The sequence below is a fragment of the Schistocerca piceifrons genome, chromosome 3 (genome assembly GCF_021461385.2).
Source record: "Schistocerca piceifrons isolate TAMUIC-IGC-003096 chromosome 3, iqSchPice1.1, whole genome shotgun sequence".
Lineage (NCBI taxonomy): Eukaryota > Metazoa > Arthropoda > Insecta > Orthoptera > Acrididae > Schistocerca > Schistocerca piceifrons.
In genome coordinates this window covers 258,272,407-258,287,259 of record NC_060140.1, presented here as the reverse complement: position 1 = coordinate 258,287,259, position 14,853 = coordinate 258,272,407, and the positions used below count along the sequence as shown (strand labels likewise).

The 14,853-nt window shown below is 42.4% G+C and overlaps 1 pseudogene; it reads right to left on the bottom strand.

The window, feature by feature from the left end:
• Window positions 1-9,512: 9,512 nt before the first annotated feature.
• LOC124790884 lies at window positions 9,513-9,667 on the bottom strand (annotated as a pseudogene).
• Between the last annotated feature and the right edge of the window lie 5,186 nt (window positions 9,668-14,853).

The window sequence follows — 14,853 nt, the reverse complement described above, 5'->3', positions numbered from 1 at the left end:
GGTTTTTTACATCTTTGGGCTGAACAGTCAAAGGGACTGTGTCTGTGATTCAATATTCACAGTCAATGTCTATCTTCAGGAGTTCTTAGAACTGGTGTGATGCAAAACTTCTTTTAATGTGTGTATTAAACTTGAACAACATAGATGTTTGGGGGGAGGGGGGGAATTCTTTGGCACAGTTGATTTAAGTCACTAACATAGGGTCGGTATTAATTTGTGGGTGGGAATACTTGTTGACTGTATCATATGTATTGTAAAACAGACGAACAGGATCGATCTACCTCAGATTTATAACAGATGTTTTGCCTACCTTGCTAAATGTTCCGATGGCTGCGACACAACGGAATTCCAGCACACTTTGATGCCAATGTGCGGAATCATCGCAACGTTGCATATCCCAGTCGCTGAACTGGTAGAGGTGGACCAGAATGGTTGCCAGATCTGAAACCTCTAACTATTTTCTGTAGTGTGAAGAGTGTGTTTTGTTGCACACCTGTTAACTTCAGCGGCGGATCGTATTGCTGGAGTCCACAGACCGACTGAAAAACTTCCAGGACAACAGCAGAAACTGGTTCATGTGCGTGAGGCTCAGCCCTGTCGATGTTAGCTCTGCATTTACGGAGGAGGTATGTAGACAGCGCGATGTTCTACTCATGTTGGGTTTATGGTCGTAATGTGGAAAGCACAGCCATCTCAGTCTTCGACTCGTTTCAACGCCCAGGCCATGCATTTCGGGATATGGATTCCTATAGAAAACCTATTAGTGTTCCCTTCCACACAACATAATAAGCGTTATAGGTGTTATTTTTGGCCATCTGATGTATGTATCAATTAAAGGTAAAATGTTTTATGTCTGGTAGAGATTTAAAAAAAATGGTTCAAATGGCTCTGAGCACTATGGGACTTAACTGCAGTGGTCATCAGTCCCCTAGAACTTAGAACTACTTAAACCTAACTAACCTAAGGACATCACACACATCCATGCCCGAGGCAGGATTCGAACATGCGACCGTAGCGGTCGTGCGGCTCCGGACTGTAGCGCCTAGAACCGCTCGGCCACTCCGGCCGGCCGTAGAGATTTCAGAACTCTATTTAAAGAACATACAGACTGCTATAAACTGGAGAAAGGTAAGTAATCAGCAGTAACAGTGCATGTTAGAGATACAAGTCATCGTTTGAAAAACGGAGAAAACCTTGAAATTTTGCACAAAAGCGGGAAAAGAAAAAGAATGGATATCATGGAAGAAATGCAAACATTCATAAGACAAAAACATGGAAACAATATTTTTAATGAGATGACTGAACTCAAAATCTCAAAATTCTTCGTTAGTCCTAATGCAATAGATTTTACAGGTGCCAATGTTAAACTACTGACTAGCAAACTGTCAGTATCGTGAATAGAGCTGTAAACAAGCGGTAAGAGATAATCATTCGTATACCGCAAGCCGCCATATCGTATTAACTGTACAATGTATACATCAAAGCAGAAACGTGTAGTGCAGTGAAATATGTCCGAGTCAGTGTCAGATTAAGCAGTGCAAAAGTGTAATTTTATACAACAGTTCCGTCATTTTGTCAATGAGGCTTTCAGACGCCAGATTCATAAGCGAACAACTCGCATATTAAAAGTGTATAATACAACTGTCGTACCATAACAACTGATGCGAAACTACCTGCATCCCATACACAAGAAGGCACGGCTCCACGCCAACAAAAGACACCACAGGATATCGATATTTGGCTACACTGCCACCTGTTCCCCCTACCCTCAGATATCCCAAGAACCACTCCAGCAACGAATAGTGAACAAAACAGTATTCAACCTTAATATAGATCGAAACATTTTATCCTTAAGTAATGTATATTCGTGTGTGTAAACACCTGATGGTGACAAAAATGAATGAATGTGTTGCAATATTTTAAATTAACCATAAAATAAATAAATGTAACTGGTAGCAGAGAAATACAAATAAGTATGATAGTTTTGACGCAGATGACTGGACTACAAGGCTAGCAAGTAAGCTCTGGGAAATCTGTTCTGTCTATGGGGTTTAGCTCCAGAATAAACGAATCATCATGTCCGAACGAGGTGACTTAATTCAAAACAAGAATTGCGTTAGATTTGTAGGAAAAATTAAGCATTAGAATTAAAGTGGTCAGTGATTCAGTCCAGACGAAACAGAGTCATGCACCTTATATTGTGAATGAATGTTGTCAATGAATATGAGTGGTGATGCCAAACAAGCTTGCCTTCCATGGTTTAATTGTTGTGGCCGTGGGCGTCCGCAACGGAGGGAGGAGGGGCTATAGGGAGTGGGGGGGTAGCAATATCGTGGGGGCCACTTACCCCATTCCGCAATTTTGGTAAAAAATTCTAACACAGGCTGTTGGCGAGAATTAATGCCTTTTCTTCGGTGCGGTGGTGGTTTCGGCTATGGCTGCAGTCAAGGTAGAGGCGACGATTTACAGAACATTTTCAAAGTATTGTTCCCAAACTATTCTCTGCTCCTTCCTTGTACAGTCATCGTCGAGCTACAGAAATGCACCATTTCAGCATGCTGGTGAAATAAACGTGGCCAACATCCATCCTTCTATAGCAGTGCAGACAAGGAGTCCACAAATGGAGTAGGGATTATTGTGGATAAAGATCTAAAAGAGGAATTCTGTGGAGTGGGCAGAATCAATGACAGAATCATGAGCGGAGAACTCACTATCGGAGGAGACGTCATCATAGTTGTAAGCGTGTATGCACCCCAGACAGAGTATTCGGAGGAAGAGGAGGACGAATTTTGGATAATCCTAGATTGGTTAACAATGGAAATTCCAGACGATCAAAAGGGTGATAATTGGGGGAGATTTAAATGGACATGTTGGTGAGAGGAGGAGTGGCGAAGACAGTATTCATGGTGGATGGAGTTATAGAGAAATAAATGCAGCTGGCCACAAGATCGCAGAATACGCTGTATCTATTGACCTAATGATCGCCAATACCTACTTCAGTCGTAGAAGAGAACAACTTATAACGTACAGTAGCGGATACCATAAAAGTCAGTTAGACTACTTGTTGTCCAGAACGAAACACAAAGGAAATTAAGAATACCACGGTTATATACAGTGAAAATATGGCTGCGCAACACAAACTCTTAGTGGCCGAGTATGAAATGGTAGTGGGGAAAACACGTAACTGTATCAATCGAGGAGAACAGAGAATAAACTGGTGAAAACAAAGGTGTTGAGAGAAAAATTCAAGGAAACAGTATTAAGAGAAGTGAAGTTACCAGAGGATGTACAGGACTGGTGGAGTTATAATAGCAATGTAATTACAAAAGCTGGAAAAGACGTGCTGGTTGTAACAACAGGAAAGGGACCACCAGAAAATAAGGAGGCATGGTGGTGGAATGAGGAGGTTCAGAAAGTGATAAAAGTGAAGAAAGATGCGATGAGACAATGGGACTTAACAGGAAGACAGGAGGATAGGGAAGACTACAGGAGTGCAAGAAAGATGGCAAAAAGAGCAGTAGCAAAAGCAAAGGCTGAGGCAATGGAAGAGGCGTATGAAGAGCTGAAAAGAAGACAGGACGGCAGGCAACTCCTACGAACTGCTAAAGCAAGAAATAATACCAACGACATAACATCAATGAGGCAGTTAAAGGATGACCTTGAGAAAATCCTGAATAAGTGGAGGGAGTACTTTGAAAGGCTATTGAATGAGGAAAATATACGAGAGAAGTATGTGGATGGAGATATATATGAAGGACTGACCCAAAGTATAAGTAGGGAAGAAGTCGAACACGCAATGAAGAAAATGAAAAATGGCAAGGCCCTAGGGGTACACCAAATCCCAATGGAGGCATGGAGAAGTCTGGGAGAACTGGGACCTAATGCAGAACATCTGGAAAGGAAAAAAGAATGCCGCATGCGTGGAGAAGCAGTATAATGGTTCACTTATATAAGGGGAAAGGAGATATCCAAAACTGTGGCAATTATAGGGGGATAAAACTGATGTCCCACAAAATGAAGATCTGGGAAAGAATAATTGAGAAGAGGTTGCGTCAAGAAGCTGAAGTATGTGAAGAACAGTTTGGATTTATGCCTAGAAGAGGAACAACCGACGCAATATTTGCACAAAGGAAACTGATGGATAGGCACAGAGAAGTACAAACCGAACTGCATATGGCCTTTATCGATCTTAAGAAGGAATATGACAGAGTGGCGAGGCAAAAGATATGGATACGTCTGAGAAGTAAATAGCCTGCCAGAAAAATATATCAGGGTGGTAGAAGACTTGTATGAGGGTGTAATGACACGAGTCAGGAGCAGGTCAGGTGCAACAAAGGCATTTCCAGTGAGAATAGGACTACATCAAGGATCTGCTCTCAGCCCATGTCTCTTTGACCTTGTCGTGGATGTACAAGTCAAAGATGTGAAGAAAGAGGCACCTTAGAGCATGATATTTGCCGATGATGATATTAATCTGTGAACTCATCCAGGAGGCACTTCAAGGTACTCTTGAACAGTAGAGATAAGCTCTAGAGGAAAGGGGAATGAGAATCAGGAGGGTGAAAACAGAGTATATGTGCAAAAAGGATACCAAAGATCTACATATAAACCTGCAAGGAGAACAACTGACGCTGGTCAAGAAATTTAAACACCTAGGCTCTTACATGCAGAGTGATGGACTGCAGGCCGAAATACAGGACAGGGTAAATAGTGGATGGATGAACTGGAGGAAATTGAGCGGAGTACTGTGTGATATGAAAATCAGCTGCAGAGTGAAAGGAAAGCTTTACAAGTCTGTGGTAAGGCCAGCGATGTTGTATAGCGCAGAAACTCGGCCAATTACAAAAGCCCAAGAGAAAAGATGGAAGTGACAGAAATGAGAATGTTGAGAGACTAAGGAATGCGTACATCAGGAGAACAGTGAAAGTGGGGCCCATAAGGAAGAAGATCCAACAAAGTAGGCTAAGATGGTATGCACATATGCAGAGAAGAGGGGAGTAGTACGTGGGGAGAAGAATGCAAGACCTAGAAATCGAAGAACCAAGGAGAGGAGGAAGATCGAAACTGAGAAGAATGACAAGGTAGCAGGAGACCTACGGGAGAAAGGATGGCTCAGAAGAAGCACTGGATAGGCATTTATGGAAGAGAAGGATCCAGCAAAGCAACGCCGACCCCACACGACGTGGGAAAAGGCTGAGATGATGATGATGATGATGATCCATCCTTAATTCCAACAAGAACACCCCCTTCTTCTATTGCATGACTTAATAGCAATAATAGTTAACCGTCTTTGGTCATAGAAGTTCCATCACAGCTTGCTGAGATCACATTCAGTATTTCAATCGCAGGTCGAAAAAAGTGTGTAAAATCGAGGTCGAAAAGGCCTTTACTTCAGTAAATGGGATATTCTCAAACTCCGAGCGGTGGAACACCGCTCAACATGCGCCCATGGAATTACGAATTCAACTGACCATTTGGCAAGGCTGGGCAATAATTCGTCAAAATGGATCAGGTGGTGGGAGGGGCAATAAGAATCATCTCGGTTCAGTCCCATTATTTTAAGAATCCATTGTACTGGGCTGTTTGTTTCGGAAGGTTTCAAAAATGGTTCAAATGGCTCTGAGCACTATAGGACTTAACTTCTGAGGTCATCAGTCCCCTAAACTTAGAACTACTTAAACCTAACTAACCTAAGGACATCGCACACATCCATGCCCGAGGCAGGATTCGAACCTGCAACCGTAGCGATCGCGCGGTTCCAGACTGCAGCGCCTAGAACCGCTCGGCCACTCCGGCCGGCTCGGAAGGTATCCTTCATTCATTTTGTCGAATGGTTGCCCAGTCACCTGAAAAACATAGCTTTCCAAAACATAAGGGGCAGTCAAATGAAAACGAAACAACTGAAAACAATAATAATTGTATACGTATTATTTCAAAAGTGACAGCTATACAACACATTTGCCCCATTGTGAGATGGTCAACGCCTTGATGGAGAAACGTTTGGGGTTGCCATGATTTAACCCAGGCGTACGCCTCTTCGTCAGAAGTTTCGCTGAGAACCCTTACACAACCTCCACATAGTCCCGATCCCTGCCCACACGATTTCCAAAGTTTTGGAGCTCTGAAGGGAAGACATTTGTGGCCATCGATTTGCTCTGAACGAAGAAGTGCACAGATGGGTACAGTCACGGTTCCATAGGATATTGGCCATCTTCTCTTACCGTGGGATAAATGTACTAACAGTTACGGCGATTACTTTTAAAATAAGAAACATCTCTTTCGTTTTCAATTGACTATCTCTTACATTAATGTTTAGTTATGTCAGTCAAATTTAAAATACATGAGGCGTGAAAATAACGCAGATAAATGCAGAAGCGTGATCAAACGTGAAGTTTTCTAAGCAAGTAGTGCTGTCGGTAGCGTAAGTTGAATAAACGTTTTTAAAATTTGTTTACTGTTTCTTCCCTCTGAGGAGTTGTCATGAGTGAAATTTCTTGTTGGTTAGTTGTGATAATAAATCAAGAGGAAATACCCAAGTTTTCTGTTTTGTAAGTTTTTCTACATTCATTTTGTCGAATGACTGCCCAGTCAACTTAAGAATCATAGCTTTTCAAAACATTTTTCAAGGAGCAGTCAAATGAAAACGAGGCATATGAAAAAAGAACTAGTAACTGTTTATTATTTCGAAATAGATTTTGCAGTCTTTCTCCTTCTTTCATTAATTTCTACAGATGCCCATGGTTATGGTGTGCATATCACTGGCGTACTGGTGAACACCGTGTGACAGCGATCTTCTCGTAAAGGTACTGAAGTGAACGCTACCATCACACCGCCTCTCCCCCTCCCTCCCCCCCCCCCTCCAACGTCAACCCTGTTTCTCTGGCACAAACAAGGCGGTGCTGCCGCTCTGGAGAGGTATTCACTTACGGAAAAAAGTAAAAACTTTTCACTTTCGGAACTAAATATTCATTTACGCGTTTGAACAACGTGTTACAAATTTCGTTGGCCCCTTCCTTTGTTTTCCTTTCAACATACAAATGGAACCCAGCCTTAAGCAGAAACTATATGAGTTTCTGACTTGAATTATTTATGCAGCCATCATAACTTTCCACGGGCCTACATGTCCGAACGAGGCACTGGACCAATGTAATTTCCATGCACACTGCTTGTTGATCCCAGGTAACTCCATTAACGGAATAAATCGCGTTACGCAAATTCCAGACGTGATTTCTACAATTTCTGTTGCCCTCTCCTCAAATTGTTAAAAACCTAGTATTTGAATCGGAGTTCTAACTTAAAGGTGTTCTTTATGTAAGCATATATGAAAACATTTACAAAAAATTCATATGATCATAGACTAGATATAAACGTGGATCATTGTATCTTTATTGCGATTGTGTCACACTCAAGTAATTGTTCAAATGTTACAGCGTTATACAATATACGAGTTCCATTCATGGACGGAAAGTATGGGGGCTAATCATTTGTAGTAAACGAATTGACTGAGTTTATCACTGAAACTTGCTGGCAGATTAAAACTGTGTGCCAGACCGAGACTCGAACTCGGGACCTTTGCTTATCGCGGCCAATGCTCTACCAACTGAGCTACTCAAGCACGACTCACGCCCCGTCCTCACAGCCTTACTTCTGCCAGTACCTCGCCTCCTACCTTCCAAACTTTACGGAAGCTCTCCTGCGAACCCTGTAGAACTAGCACTCCTGAAAGAAAGGATATTGCGGAAGTTTCATATCAGCGCACACTCCGCTGGAGAGTGAAAATCTCATTCTGGAAACATCCCCCAGGCTGTGGCTAAGCCATGTCTCCGCAATATCTTTTCTTTCAGGAGTGCTAGTTCTGCAAGGTTCGCAGGAGAGCTTCTGTAAAGTTTGGAAGGTAGGAGACGAGATACTGGCAGAAGTAAAGCTGTGAGGACCGGGCGTGAGTAGCTCAGTTGGTAGAGCACTTGCCCGCGATAGGCAAAGGTGCCGAGTTCGAGTCTCGGTCTGGCATACAGTTTTAATCTGCCAGGAAGTTTCATGTCAGCGCACACTCCGCTGCAGAGTGAAAATCTCATTCTGAGTTTGTCACTGTTGTCCTCATCAAAAAACTGTATTATCAATGGGTAAATCTGCAGTCATCTGTCAACTGCTGTTTAAATTACGTTTCTCTTGTGGATAAGATTAAATGTTATCCAAGATACTTTTTGGAGACGTATAGAGCTCAAGGAGAGGTGAATAGGTAATCTTCTGCAGCCAAGGTTGTTTGGTATTTTTATTTCGCAATGACCGGTTTCGACGGTATCTTGCTGTCATCATTGGATCTTTGGAATTTATTTTTAACGTGTATACGTGCCCTTCGTTGTATTCTGTTGAAACCAATCATAAAATTAATAACCGATCTTGGTTGCAGAAGATCGACTGTACACCAATGACAGATCGCTCCCTGCAACATGCGCAGCCTGGACAAGGAGAAGTCTCAGCAGCGTCGAGTCCAGCCCTCTCACAAGTAAAGAGAGCTGAATAAAATAACTGCAACACCGTTTTGAAGCACAGATTCGTATTGCTTAAGTAATCGCGAGTGTAACGCTAGTAGGCCCAGGCCTATAAATCGATTATTAAAAAATAAATGAAATTTAACTGACCGATTTATGTATATAAATCAATTTTTCCCGGCCAACAGAAACCACCGATAGCTTGCCTCAATAGAAGACTATCGTATGATAGGAGTGCAGCAGTTTTCATAGCCACCAATCATGTAATTCGCAGAATACACGAGGTGGCGAAAATCAGCATAAGTCCCACTTCTGTTCGTCTCAAATTCAAGCCACAGCAATGTTGCTACGTAGAAAGACTGATTCCACATGCATCCTACATCTACATCCATACTCCGCAAACCACCTGACGGTGTGTGGCGGAGGGTACCTTGAGTACCTCTATCGGTTCTCCCTTCTATTCCAGTCTCGTATTGTTCGTGGAAAGAAGGATTGTCTGTATGTCTCTGTGTGGGCTCTAATCTCTCTGATTTTATCCTTATGGTCTCTTCGCGAGATATACGCAGGAAGGAGCAATGTACTGCTTGACTCCTCAGTGAAGGTATGTTCTCGAAACTTCAGCAAAAGCCCGTACCGAGATATTGAGCGTCTCTCCTGCAGAGTCTTCCACTGGAGTTTATCTATCATCTCCGTTGTATTGTAGCTAAATGATAAGGGATCTTTCTTTCTATGTATTCGCAGCACATTACACTTGTCGACATTGAGATTCAATTGCCATTCCCTGCACCATGCGTCAATTAGCTGCAGATTCTCCTGAATTTCAGCAAAATTTTCATTGTTACAACCTCTCGATATACCACAGCATCCTCCGCAAAAAGCCTCAGTGAACTTCCGATGTCATCCACAAGGTCGTTTATGTGTGTTGTGAGTAGCAACGGCCCTACGACACTCCCCTGCGGCACACCTGAAATCACTCTTACTTAGGAAGACTTCTCTCCATTGAGAATGACATGCTGATGCCGAACCTCAGCCAGACGTGGCCCGGGAACGGAATCCATGGACAGAAATGTGCGTTCGAAACGTCGATGTTCATGTGTCCTGCAGTTCACATGTCGACGCGCAGTTTGCTGCGTTCTTCATCGACCCACGAGCCGAGTGATCCACCGTCCTGGCGCCACCATTGTGTCACCAAGATGAATGCCGTGAGGTAGAGCGGCTACCTGGGTTGAAAGCAGTAGGAACGGTTCACGATTCCCGCCGCCCCCCCCCCCCCCCCCACCCTCGCACAGTCAAGTTCCACTGCAGCGGCTGAGGTGGCTCGCAGTCTGGAGCTGCTGGTGGCATGGCGCAGTGGACGCTCATCACTGGGCCTGCCAGACCCTGTGCAACCACTATCGGCATCAAATGGAAACTTGCAATTCCTTTCTCAACTTAATATGCCGGCAGGGTGGTATCGATAGTCGATACAAGACAGATAGTACTCTCACTAATTCACCATTTAAATAAACACATAAATAAATAAAACGTACATGTGTATCCATAATCAAATTCACATATACATTACTAGAGGAGGCGCACTACCACACTACTTACCCATTGACGTGCGCCTTCAAAATGTTCTGCTTCACTGTGTGGTGTGCGTACTGTAAGACCTTCAGTACACACACCATCAGATTATTTGACTTGTCGCTCTAACGAAAAAGGCGAGTGTCAGCAATATGTCTCGTGATCTTATCGTGGCGTGTTTATCTTCTGCCGTTAGGTCAGACGATAGAAATGCCACTTGCACGCTTATAGTAGCAGACTGACGGTGACCAACTTTAAACATAACTTGATTAATTTTCACACACATTTATTAAAATAATAACAAGCATAAAAATTACTTAATTTGGTTCTGAATGCTATTTACAATTGACAATCTGAAGTTACTTTGGTATGGGTAAAAATAATAACAAGCATAAAAATTACTTAACTTGGTTCTGAATGCTATTTACAATTGACCATCTTAAGTTCCTTTGGTATGGGTACGTTAATCTTATTCTCACATATATCTCTGATACTTGACAAAAGTGTCTATACATTTATCTTCATGGCTATGTACAGGAATATGGTAATCTTATTAGGTGCAGACTGAATCTTGACTATAGACTGGTACAGACAAATGTAGACTGACTAATCAGAGGTCTGTACACTCGTTATAATACCTCACGCGTTCATGTATCACTGCGCGAGTGTGATGCGTGAGGAGAAACGGTTGTATGTTAGCAGCAATCTCAATGACTCCGTTACATATTAATATGCGGATCGGCGGAAGCAGAATTTGGTCCGTCTCTATGGCAGCGCCATCTCGTAGTGCGGAGACGGACGAACGCTGCGCCTGCGCTGTTGTGCTTAGCTGGGCGCGCTCTAGTGGGAAAGTTGTGTACGTGCTGATTACGCGGAAATATGTACACAACACACTGCTACAGTTCCCACAATAACTTAGTTAACTCAGTAACAAGATCACGTGCAGTGCCTGTCCAGCACAGTTACATCGAGAGAAATGCGTAATTGTGAAACACAGGTACTGAAAATTTATGTTGCGTTCATTTAGCGTTTGCACCGGAACCACTGCACACACAGTAAGAATAACACACAGTAAGAATAACACACATACAAGCAAGAGCTAAATCAGTTTCATAAGCATAAATAGTAGAAATAGTAACATACTCAACATGTGCTGCCAGGAAATGCTACAAATCTCGTAATGTAATATGTATAGATGAAAAGTCACCTATTTAATGTTTTATACGCCACTTAAAATGCGTAACACGAATAGGTGAAACAAGTTTGACTATAAATATTTAGTTACAGAAGATGGAGGGTACTCATTCTTCATAATAAACATAACTGGAAAACTCTTGACAGCAGTCCTTGCCATGATGCGACAAATGTTTCATAACAGCAGACATGTTTTCGTAACTCATTTTCAGACATTCTGCGCATACCAGTGAACAGCTATGATACCAGTTTTTGATGTGTCTGAGCACTCTTAGTTGACCCATTAGTATCATGTTTGTACATTCTTTTATGTTTGAAATGCCAGGGTGATTACAACTGAACTTCCAAAATGCTGTAGAAATAACACCACTGGTCAGAATAACGTAAAGCTGCAACGGAATATTATCGGAGAAGGGCGAAAACGTATGGTAGAAGAAAAAATAGTGTGAAAATTGATTAATAGATGGCGCTGTATGTGTCAGAATACGTAAATGGAAACATCTGTCATGTGTACGACCCATTGAAGTTGATCTAAACATGCCGGGTGCACAGCTTTTCCTCCTTTCGCGTCTGCAACATTCACCATGACTGTCTCAATGCAGGATTGTGCTCTGCTTCCAAAGCTGTATTACAAGAATGATGACTGTGCACATGTCGCTATGCAGACGTTAAGGACATTGAAGCATTTGAAAAAAGGCATTGTTCCGATGACTGGAGAAAATGATTCGGTAATTCGAAAATACGGTTTCTTTTGGTGTGCAACCTGGTGGAGGCAACTAATTGATTCGACGCCAGTGGAAGCAGTGGACACAGCAGTGCAGGAGGAGACGAGTGGTGGTGTGCATAAGTGTCGTGCACGGAGAATTGCCCGAAATTGGACATACCCGTGAGAACGATGCGTAAAATCCTACGAAACATCCTTCTTTGCTATCCACTGAAAATTACCCATGTGTACGTGTTGCTCCCTGTTGATCTGCCAGGAAAAGAGATCTTTGCTTTAGAATCTCTCGCTCGCATGGAATTGACAGTGACTGGCCGTGGAAGATTTTTGTGGACAGACGAAGCCCACTTCCATCTTATAGCATATGTCAATACACAGAATTATCTAATATGGGCAACGAAAAATCCACACTCAAATCAAGCAGTACCACTTCATCCTGAAAAGGTCACTGTGTGGTGCGGGTTTACGGCATCATTTATCATAGGGCCATATTATTGCGAAGGGAAAGGCGCTTCCGGTCCCGTTACCCATCACTGGTAAGCGCTATGAGTGTCTTTCGCGCAACCACGTCATTCCAGCTCTACAACAGCGTGGATGTGTGGATGGGATCATTTTTATGCAAAAAGGCGCATCGCCGCACATTGCAAATCCAGTTAAGCAGCTGCTGAAGCGCCATTTCGGAAATGCTAGAATTATCAGCCGCCATTTCCCTATAGCCTGGCCGTCCCAATCACCTGATCTTATTCCGTGTGACTTCCGGCTGCGGGGCGTCTATCTAAAGATGTCTTCAGTGTCCTGATTGCATACTTAGCTGCACTGATGGCATACTTATCGCAACGGTGCCCCGGAAACACTTCGATCAGTTGTGGAACATGCTGTTTCTCGAATTCAGCTTGTTGCAGAAAACGGTGTACAGCATATTGAACATGTTTTCCACCAGTCGCACAGAAATTAATAATCCTCATTTGATTTTGATTGATGGTTTTTATGTGGTTCTTCGACTCAAGATAATTGAAAACCGATGTGGTTGATGTTTCTTATGCGATTTTTGGCTTCAAGACAACTAAAAAAACCAATGCGAGTTAAGCTTTTTATGCGGTTTTTGGCCTCAAGGCAATTAAAAACCGATTTTTCCCATCCAATGTGATATTACCTTACAGTGGTGGATGAGCTAACAGTGTCACACCCATGTACACTGAGTAGTACAGTTTAACGTCAAACGTACACCTTAGGTATTGTATGATTTGTTTGCCATTTCTAGTCGACCACTATTAAATTATGATGCTTACAGCTCCTTCTATTGCTACATTTTGTAACTATTTGTTTTCTTCTTCCATACGTTTTCCCCCTTCTCCTATAATATTCCGTTGCAATTTGACGTCATTCTGATCAGTGGTGTCATTTCTACAGCGGTTTGAAATGGTGTAAGGCCAGTTTCAGTGCTGAGGGAAAAGATGATGCAATGTTATAATCGGAAGATGGCAGTATAATCTTGACGCAACCACTTATCTAAATTTAATAAATACCTTACTAGCGATATCGACGTTTGGCTGCTTCTTCAGAGTCCATACGATTGTAGGCCCCATGCCCGATTCTTTAAAGAATCGAACCTCATCTATAAAACAGCTTCAAACATCTAATTACAAAGTAGTAATGTGTTAAATATTTGCCGTTGAGAAAAATTTTAGGAAAGCTTGAAATCATGCGTTAAGTTTGTTGTAAGTCGCTAAATGCTCTCATTATTCAATACACCATGAATATAGTCTGGGTAATATGCGCGCCTTGAGCTACGCTGCCTCGAGACATATACACAGTTTCTGTTTATAATACTTTGCTTAGCGTGGCAAACGTTTAACATAAAACTAGATTATGAGGACATTTTAAATGTTTCAATTTGGCCATTATTTATTTGAAATACTCAAAATCAAATTTTTGTTGCCCCTGGATGCCTTTTTATTGGCAATCGGCAACTGGAATCGTGCTCCATGAATAGGTTTAGCCGCTTAGTAATATACTACGACGGGAAAGTCGTGACATCAGAAAATAATGTAGACTAAAGAAATTTCGGAAACCTATTTGTCTAGGTAACATATTTCATTGATTAATATTGCAATATCATGGTACTGTAAGCGCGAGATAAGCCGTTGCAAATGTGAAATGCTGGTACATTAATAAATGATGTAACAGCCAGAATGTTGATTGCATGCACTGCATTGATTGCTTACGTGCATGCATTGTTTTGTACAGCCGCCGGTTATCAAATTGGAGGAAGGAGTTTCCTGTCAGTTGCACATGGTCGGTCAGTAAACGGACGGTTAATGCTACTCGTATTTATGGACGTCGCTGGAATTCTCGTTCGGTGATGTCCTACGAGTGCTCGTTGTTGTTGTTGTTGTTGTTGTTGTTGTTGGGTCTTCAGTCCTGAGACTGGTTTGATGCAGCTCTCCATGCTACTCTATCCTGTGCAAGCTGCTTCATCTCTCAGCACCTACTGCAACCTACATGCTTCTGTATCTGTTTAGTGTATTCATCTCTTGGTATCCCTCTACCATTTTTACCCCTCACACTTCCCTCAAGCATCAAACTGGTGATTCTTTGTTGCCTCACAATGTGTCCTACCAACCGATCCCTTCTTCTAGTCAATTTGTGCCACAAATTGCTCTTCTCCCCAATCCTGTTCAATACCTCATTAGTTATGTGATCTACCCATCTCATCTTCAGCATTCTTCTGCAGCACCACATTTCGAAAGCTCCTATTCTCTTCTTGTCTAAACTATTTATCGTCCATGTTTCACTTCCATACATGGCTACACCCCATACAAATACTTCCAGAAACGACTTCCTGACACTTAAATCTATACTCGATGTTAAGAAATTTCT